Here is a 9923-nt window from a genome sequence, read left to right on the forward strand (position 1 = left end):
TAGTCAGTGATTGGAACACTCGGATCAGGGAGAATAAAAACTGATAGGGGGGACGGGGACTCATCAGTGTCCCCATTAACAAGCGTGCCACTCTTTCCATTCTGAATTACTGATGTTAAAGAACAAGTTGCACCTCACAACTTTAAATGAATTCAGCCCGTGGTATCCAATGCGATTAGCAATTACAGAAAACCACTCCCAAATAAACAATTCTGAATACATTAAAAAAAATGCGTTTTTACCTTCTCTACTTAGCTTTTGCAAAAGGGCAAACAATTTGACCGACTGTACAGAGCAGTTGATAAAAGGATGCCAGTGTATTCATTGCAATTCCATAACCTTGCTGTAGAACCAGCAAAAGAATCTCTTGAGAAATGATCAGCACATTATACACTGGTTAAAAAGGTTAACCCTGCTGCAAAAGCCATCTTGTTTATTGTTAATGATTTAGTTTGCATGTCATTGTTAGTGTGGGAGTGGGTTTTGTTCTTTGTGTTGAATACTGTCCGTACTATATGTTTTGGATATGCTTACTAGAACAGACACAGTGTGCTTTACCTCCTTGTGCATGAACAGGCAGCTCTTCCCCTTTATTGACAACAAGAGCAGCTAATGTGTGGTGTGGGACTTGTAAAGTTCTTTGAGGTCCTCAGCAGAGGACAGGTACTAGAGGAATGTGAGGTGCACTCCGTTCCATCAGCTTTCCGACTTGCTGCTGGACTTTCTGAACACGTCCTGAGAATGAAGAGGTAGAACTTGAGATTCCATTCCTTACTGCTACCCAAAGCAAAAGAGAATGAGCACAGCAGAGAATACAATAATATTTATACAGAACCCATTGTGTGCCGTGAAGCGTGTCAGACAGATTAGTAACAAGAATGCCTTAAACCATGAAGCACCCTTTTCAACTGCAGCTACATGTGCATTACACCAGCACTCAAACACAATGGACTCTTTCTCTTGTCCAGTTAAGCAACTAAACCCAACGCTGGGGGCTGTATTTATAAATGTTAGTGTTTGTTTAAAAACTTTCACGGGTTACAGAAATGATTTTACAACTTGCTATTTTTTTTAAACATGCTTTGCTAACTGTGAAAGGATTGCACCCCAGCCAAGGCTGATGAAATGTCAAGAAGCAGACAGAAGCAGCAGTTTCAGTGCTGCTGCACACGTCTATTTGACATAGCAGAAAGCAACAAGCCCAAGGGCCAAAACAAAAGGTTTAAACACAACAAAACCACACTTGTAGGCATTTGCCTTCACTACCACACAGCACACACTCACACGTACACACAATCTCACACATTCACATTCACCCCCCAACTCCCTCTCCCAAACAAAGGCTTACTGGCTCCTTATATACAGCTGTGGCTGAAGCTTAATTAATCATCAATCATCACTCCAGCCACATCTCAGACAAATGCCCTGTCACATTAACATACACACAATCTATATACATATATACACACCATAATATATATATATATACACACATAATATATATATATATATATATATATAGAGATATAGAGAGAGAGAGAGAGAGAGAGAGAGAGAGAGAGAGAGAGATAGATAGATAGATAGATAGATAGATAGATAGATAGATAGATAGATAGATAGATAGATAGATAGATAGATAGATAGATATTATCCCTAACTTCAGGCTAGTGCCTTGGTCAGTGTAATGATAAAGGCACGAGCCAAAACATACACACTTTAATAAATACCACCCACAGCTTGTTGGAACAGATCACTAACACCATGCTGGTAAGGAATGGACAAAGCCAACTGAACTGGGAGGGGTTTTATATTGTTCTATGTCAATGAGGACCAGTCTGGGACATTTACAAACAGTACATGCTAGTGTCTTAAAACAATAAAAAAAGCATAGGTCCATGTAACTGTCAAATTCATCATTCATGTATGAAACTTCATGACAAGATGAAAAAAACAAAAAAACAACATTATCATGTTTTAAAATTGCACAACATTGTCCTGGATACAGGAGCTGTTTTAAGCACGATGTTTGAGGCAAGTGGTTGAATGGGGATAATTAGGCCACAAATTCTTGCAGGATGGAACTTGTTGTTGTAATAAATCAGTTTCTTTTTTGTTTTTATAAAAGGCCAAATACATAAGCCCAAGGAGTGGGATGAATTATGCACGTTTGGGAGGCTAATGGAATGTATTGCAACATTGTTGTGAATAATATATATATATATATATATATATATATATATATATATATATATATATATATATATATATATATATATATTGTGAACAGCAGAGTGTATAAAATTGTTAAAGAACTGAATCTGAAGATTTCTTTTTCTAAAATACTGATTATTATGTACATAAGAGAGCAGTCCGAAGGCAAGTAATATTGGTGACTCTGAACTGTTGCTTTCAGGAAATTGTTTTAGCTCAAGAATGTTTAGATTTTTTCTAAAATTCTGTCAATCTGTGTTATTTTTTTCCCTAAAATTGATTATTATTTTTCACATCAGCCAAAAACCAGAACTGGGTGCAAAAGTCATAGGGAACTGTTCTGGGGAATGTGTTCAGGTATTAAAGGGACACAGTCAACGTATCCAGGCCCTTTATAAACATCTATCTAATTAAAGATATATTCATTTAAAAGAAATCCATTTCCACTGAATGCCTCCCTTTTCAGATCTATGTTAGACAATGACTCTCCTCCTAGCGGCTGATGAGTTCATAACACTGACATCAGCGTCAAACCCGCATGTACCTCTCCACTACAGAGCTTGCTGTTTAGTTGAATGGTAAAGCGTTCCTCTTTAAACAGTGACGTTAGCGGTTCACATCCAGACCTTGCCTTTGCATTCAATTCAACGGGCTGAGCGGCCCATTCATTACAACAAGGTCCAGTGGCTCAATTTAAATCATTGTGTGCAGCCTCTGCAGTCCTGACTCTCCCTCTCCTCTTTTTCCAAGCTAAATGAAAGTTAAACACAGCCCACATATCCAGGTGGCAGTATACAGCAGTATGCACGCCTTTTTAACTCTGTTGAAAAGCAACATTCACTGCTAGTGCAGTTTCAAACTCATGCCATGTTAAATGAGGCTGCCTCTGTTTCAGTGAGAGTGGAAATGGCCAAGATAAAAGCAGTCATTATAAAAGTATCATTGTATAGCCAAATTGAATAAATCGTAGTGAAAAAGCATAGGCAGGCACTGTAAAGCTGTAGAGGCATAGGAAAGTATATGCAACAAAAGCATGGCAAAACGTGGCAAACCATGGCACAGTAAAACCTGTACAATCGTGTATCCCTTGGGACAGGAAAACTGTGCTGGATTAGACAGTGTGCTAGATTACAGAGTTACTGTAAAAATCTAATACTGTACCTAAAATAAGGTAAAATGACAGAACTATTTGAACACTTAAAAAAAAAAAACACTTTATTACTGTACATAAACAGTATAATAAACACAACAATACATCAGCAGTCTTTAAACACATCAATGCCTCGACACAATCTTTGCCAGTTATCAGTCGAGCCTGTTTAAACACGCCCACAGAAATTCGTCCTGTACTTGCACGCCGGGTTTGAGAGCGTTCGGGTTTTCTCTGTATTGCTTTTCAGTCTTTTCAGAATGCCTGAAACCGTTTGCCTTGCGATTTTGATTTTTTCACTTCGGTCTTTTTGTGTTGGCTCTGGTAAACGTTCAGCTTTTTTTGATAAGCGCGCGTTTTCTTTAAATGAATCGCTCGTTGTGCGGACGTTTAGACGTGATGTTCGACAAACTGCGCAATTCAGAATGGCGCCGGCGGGACGTGTGAGTATGTACGCAACGTCTTGTTTCTGTTTTTTGTTTTTTATACTATTTCTAAACTTGGAAAAGAAAAATGACATCACCCTGTGACGTACTGTCAGATTTACACTGATTTTAGGTAGAAGAGATTTTAAAATCAAGTTAGCTATAACATTTTATAAGTAACTTGAACTCTGCAACTGTCAAGAGCTGAAAACAATTAAAAAGGTCTAAGCAAATTATCAATTAAATTAAGGGTCTAGTTAAGTAATTGAGAGCTCAGTTGGAATGAAAACCAGCAGACACAGTGAGTCCCCATTGTAATAGAAGGCAAATGTTCAATATATTGGTGTTTTAGAGTCACTGAAACAATCAATCTAGTCTGATGTATTTGCTTAATAGTGTGATTCCTATCAGCGCCATCTGCTGGCTATTCTTTCACATGCATTGCCTGCAGTGCGACTGTGTTTGCTCATACTCTGTCTTTACTAATGCAGGGTGTTCAGATCATAGATAAGAAAACCAATTCCTCTGTCTTTACTAATGCAGGGTGTTCACAGAAGAGATAGGCAAACCCATTCCTCCATTTCTTAAAAACAAACTCCTGGCTTTTGTTCAGTCCATCCGAAATGAAATGCTGTAATGAAAAACGCTGGCAATCAAAGGAAAGCGCAGAATTATCCAAAACACTGTGCCACAGTTTAAACACAAAAAAGGAAGTCAAGCAGTCTGATGCCAGAATTAAAGATTCAAACGAAGGAGTGGTTTCACAGACACTGAGTCACACTATTCTTAACTACCTTTCTTTAGATTAGTGCTCACCAGGGTCTGTGAAACTGCTATTTCATTCAAGGACAATTAATATCTGAATCTGTGAGGTTGCTGTTTTACACCCATGTAATAGATAATGTGTCCTGGTCACTGATATCGAGAGCAATATACACTGTAGCGGGTGCTGTGTGAAATACAAATTAATTACAAATACAAAACAGAAAATAATTGATTGCATATGTATTCACCCCTTGAGTCAATATTTGGTAGAGGCACCTTTGGCAGCAATTACAGCCATAAATCTATTTGGATAAGTCTCTACCAGCTTTGCACATCTGGACACTCCAATTTTTGCCCATTCTTCTTTGCAAAATTGCTCAAGCTCGGTCAAGTTGGATGGGGACCTTTGGTGAACAGCAGTTTTCAACTCTTTCCACATATTCTCAATTAGATTGAGGTCCGGGCTTTAACTGGGCTACTCCAGGACATTGACCTTTTTGTTTTTTAAGCCACTCCAGTGTGGCTTTGGCTGTATGTCTGGAGTCATTGTCCTGCTGGAAGATGAATCTTCTCCCAAGTCCCAGGTTTCTTGCAGACTTCAGCAGGTTTTCCTCCAGGATTTCTCTGTACTTTGCTGCATCCATTTTGCCCTCTATCTTCACAAGCTTTCCAGGCCCTGATGCAGAGAAGCACCCCCATAGCATGATGCTGCCACCACCATGCTTCACGGTAGGGATGGTGTTCTTAGGACGATGTGCTGTGTTAGGCTTGCACCAAACATAGCGCTTAACCAAAAAAGCTCTATTTTGGTCTCATCAGACCATAGAATCATCTTCCACTTGGTCTCAGAGTCTCCCACATGCCTTCTGACAAACTCTAGTCGAGATTTGATGTGAGTTTTTTTCAACAATGGCTTTCTTTTTGCCACTCTCCCATAAAGGCCTGTTTTGTGAAGCACCCGGCCTATTGTTGCCGTATGCACAGTGTCTCCCAGCTCAGCCGTGGAAGACTGTAACTCCTTTAGAGTTGCCATAGGCCTCTTGGTGGCCTCCCTGACTAGTGCCCTTCTCGCCCGGATACTCAGTTTTTGAGGACAGCCTGTTCTAGATAGATTCACAGTTGTGCCATATTCCCTCCATTTCTTAATAATGGACTTTGCTGTGCTCCGGGGGATATTCAGTGCCTTGGAAATGTTCTTATGTCCTACCCCTGATTGGTGCTTTTGAAGAACCTTATTCCGGATTTGCTTTGATGTAGAGTGTTAGGAAATGTACTACCCAACTGTGGGACCTCCCATAGACAGGTATATTTAACCTGAAATCATGTGAAACACCTTAATTGCACACAGATGGACTCCATTCAACTAATTATGTGACTTCTAAAGACAGTTGGTTGCACCAGAGCATATTTAGGCATGTCATAGCAAAGGGGGTGATCACTTATGCAATCAGTTATTTTTTGTTTTATAGTTGTAATTAAATTAGAAAAATTTGTAGATTTTATTTTTCACTTTGACATTATGGACTTTTTTTGTGTTGATCAGTGGCAAAAACTCCTAATTAAATCAATTTTGATTCCGTGTTGTAACACAATAAAATGTGGAAAAGTCCAAGGGGGGGGGGGGGGGAATACTTTTGAGAGCCACTGTATGTATATCGCATGGCTGGATACAGCACAATACTCATTAAGATGTGTTGCTAGGATGCTTGGAATTCTCAATTAATCAGCTGTTTCTGGTTCAATAAACGAACACTAAACCAGATGAAGATAAACAAGACTGTTTCCAATAGCAATATTTACATATAAACTGAAATAAACCACAAAATGCTAACAAGGCTGCATTCTACACATGTAACAAATGATTGATCTAGATTCAACTTCAAATGTATTTTCTGCATGCCTGCTGGTTGACTGATATGTTAAGGGAAATACAGAAAAATTTTAATCTGTAACATTTGCACTGCAAAAATATCTGAACAATTTTATCAATCAGGAAGGTCTGATAATCATTGTTGAAACTTGACAAAACCATAAACCTGCCAATCACAGTAGTAGCCATGAGCATTCTCATCCATTTCACTTTCTAATACACACTGAATATTAAATAGTGACAAGTGGCTTTGATATTCTTGTTTTGACTGTGCTTTATCTTCTTAATACGCATCAGTCATATTTAGAATATTTTATTTTAAGAATGAAAATGAATTTATTAAACTTACTGTCTTGATGAAAACACATGACAGAGGCTATTTTCCATGATAGGCTACTATACAAGAGCATGGATCTATATGAAACAAAGACCAGACCCTGGTTCCCTGGACACAGTGGTTTTAATATTTCCAAACATGTATACATTAGAAATATAAGATGAGGAATTAAGCAGCTACTTTGCAAGGGTTTTACTGGTTGACATCAGGGCTGAAGAAAGAAAAAACACAAATTGCTTTTAAGTTTACAAAAAGGGAAAAGGGGAAACACCGAAGACTTGTGTAAGGGTCCGGGTGCAATGCGGTTTCTAGTAATAATCTGTTTTTCATACCTGGACACATTTCGTTTACAAAACATGTCAATGTGCTGCCATGAAACACCAAGTCTGCCTTTTAAATAATCGTGACACACAAAACAGCAAGCAGGCGATCATAGACACAGCAACAGATCTAACAGCTGGCTTGAAAAACTGCAAAGCTGCCAGATTGTGGAGCTGTCAGCTTCCTGTTAGGGTTCAGCTCTCCTCCCTGGAATGTGAAGAAGCCCTTCTCAGTGCACTGCAATCTGCTGCAGTTTCAGATCACACATCTTCAGAAGCATACTTCTCATATTAAAAGAAAACAAGTTGCACAAACCAGACAGATGTTTCTTGTTTGTGATGACATTCGCATTGTTTTTCTTTATGGAAACTTCATTGTGAAATACCAGGAGCGTAATCTCAGGCCAGAAGCCCCAGAGAGTTTTATGAGTCTGAAAAATACAGATTGCTCCCTGAACCCAGAACCCTTGCTTAAAGTAACTATAGCTAACAAAATAGTTCCACAAAATGTCTCCGCTATTATATGCACATCTATTCGTTTTAGCGGTCTCAAGTGTGCAGTTTTGAAAGAAACACAACTATTTTAATTACAAGAATATGACATCTGGTAAGACACTGGGTTAAAGAAAACTATACAAGCCATGTTTTTATACTGTGAGTGAAATTGTTTGACTGACATGCTTTCAGCCAGTAACATGCTTTGACCCAGGGAGTAAAGGTCAAACAGATAACCAAAGAAAAAGGTATAGAAACTGAGAACTTCCTTTAACCTAAAGTAGAACCAGATATCATGTTTTAAAATGAAAATACATGTGTGCTACAAAATGTCACTTTTAAAACTTCACATTAGGTAGCTAATGGAAGTGCAAAATGGCAAGATTTATGGAGTTATCTTGTTAGCTACGATTCCTGCCCGATTGTACAGTAGAATTGGAGGCTGCAAGCAGCCATGTAAGCTGTAACCAAGCCGAGGTACGAGGCGCTGGCCCAGTGAGTGGGAGAAGGGGTGTGTAGGTCTGAGCAACGAGTGTTACTGTGACTCCTAACACGAAGATTCTCCATTGTGAGAGGTGCAGTGTGTCATGCGTTTGGAATTCAGCAGGCTATCAATGCAGTATATTGTTTTGGTGAACTTTTCTAAACAGCAGAGGAATTCTTCATCAACATGTAATCCATCAAAAAAGGTAGATGCACGCAGCCTCCCTGCACATGGAAACACAGAGTCTTTGAAGGAGGTCATGCCAGGCTAAGGTGTTTGTCGTGGCAAAGGAGAGTACCGTGGGTAACAATCTTGTTGAAAGCAGGACGTGCCAATTGTATGGTGTCACAATTTCACATAGAGATTATACAGTATACTAGAAAAAAGACTTGAATTTCATATGAATCTTTTTTTTTTTAATTTAACCAAGGATTAAACCCCTGTTATGAAGTCCTGGATATTTTGAAACCAGTCAACAAAATTAGCTATAATGAAAAGGAAACTCCCAAAACATCTTCATACTCAGCTCTTGGCTGAGGAGTCAAACCCAAATATCTTCATACAAGCAGTGTGGTGAACTCAGCTCCAGAGTCAAACCCAAACATCTACATACAAGCATAGTGCTGAACTCAGCTCCGGAGAGTAAAACCCAAACATCTACATACAAGCAGTGTGCTGAACTCAGCTCTGTATGCTGAACTCAGTAAGGCTTCCCTTTGTGTGCCAGTAACTCAGCTCTTGAGTGTAAAGAGACAATTGACCTTCAGTTCTCCTGAGCTGTTGTGGTGATTACTGCAGTGAAGGAACACATTACAGTTTACAACATTTCTGAAAATGACATTTAAAAATTGTTATATTGATATGCTAATGTGAGTTTAGGAGCACAGGCGTCTGAATGACAGGAAGTGAACGACGCAAATTAAAAAACAAACCAAGAACCAATGCGAGTGATTTGTGTCCTTATTAGTTTGCCCCAACTAGCATCGCAGACAAAAACACATCTAAACGTGTCATTTTGTGTTAGCTGTGCCAGCATTCTGTGAGGAGACTCACTAACCCCCCAATGGAATGCTCTAATATTCCCCTGTGCACAGTAAGTGACTGCACACAGGCAGTGAGTGATGCACACACCTGTGCTGGGGCCTGCATGCTGCTCAGCACAGTGTCACCGCGTGCAGCAGGCCGTGTATGAGATACATGTATCCATGTCATAACAGTGAGCTGATGGGGTGTCATTGCTTCAATGAAGATGTCTCTCGCAGAGCTGTCAAACAGCCCCCATCTCCCTCACAGGAGCCTAGTGGAGCTGAAACACTGCCCTATAAGGTACACTCCATCTCCACTGCAGAAACACTGCCCTATACGGTACACTCCATCTCCACTGCTGAAACACTGCCCTATACGGTACACTCCATCTCCACTGCAGAAACACTGCCCTATACGGTACACTCCATCTCCACTGCTGAAACACTGCCCTATACGGTACACTCCATCTCCACTGCTGAAACACTGCCCTATAAGGTACACTCCATCTCCACTGCAGAAACACTGCCCTATACGGTACACTCCATCTCCACTGCAGAAACACTGCCCTATACGGTACACTCCATCTCCACTGCTGAAACACTGCCCTATACGGTACACTCCATCTCCACTGCTGAAACACTGCCCTATACGGTACACTCCATCTCCACTGCAGAAACACTGCCCTATACGGTACACTCCATCTCCACTGCTGAAACACTGCCCTATACGGTACACTCCATCTCCACTGCTGAAACACTGCCCTATACGGTACACTCCATCTCCACTGCTGAAACACTGCCCTATACGGTACACTCCATCTCCACTGCTGAAACACTGCCC

Source organism: Polyodon spathula, chromosome 16 (assembly GCF_017654505.1).
Source record: "Polyodon spathula isolate WHYD16114869_AA chromosome 16, ASM1765450v1, whole genome shotgun sequence".
Lineage (NCBI taxonomy): Eukaryota > Metazoa > Chordata > Actinopteri > Acipenseriformes > Polyodontidae > Polyodon > Polyodon spathula.